The sequence below is a fragment of the Pteropus vampyrus genome, unplaced genomic scaffold (genome assembly GCF_000151845.1).
Source record: "Pteropus vampyrus isolate Shadow unplaced genomic scaffold, Pvam_2.0 Scaffold47, whole genome shotgun sequence".
Taxonomy (NCBI): domain Eukaryota; kingdom Metazoa; phylum Chordata; class Mammalia; order Chiroptera; family Pteropodidae; genus Pteropus; species Pteropus vampyrus.
The window spans coordinates 622,033-622,381 of NW_011888828.1; positions in this window are offsets into that span (position 1 = coordinate 622,033).

A 349-nucleotide genomic window follows, 5' to 3' on the forward strand; every position below is an offset into this window, starting at 1 on the left:
CGGTGGCCAAAACGATGAGGAATACACTATTTCGAGAGGTGACTTCTAAGACCTATCTGGGTTTGGTGACAGATAAAATTAAAAGTATAAATTTGGCCTGACAAACTGAGGAGGAGCAAGCTAGAAGGAGAAAATAACAAAGTAACTTGAGGCATGTAGAGTCTGACACCACAAGACAACTGAAGGTAACTTGGACACTTGGAGCTACTGCTCAAAAAAATTGCATAGTGATTAAAAAACAAACTAAAAAAATTTGTTTTCTGAGTTAACAGAGTCAGCTTGACCAACCAGTTCCACCTCCTAAGAATAATTTTGGGCTGAGAAAGTTATTTAACTCTTTGATTCTCAG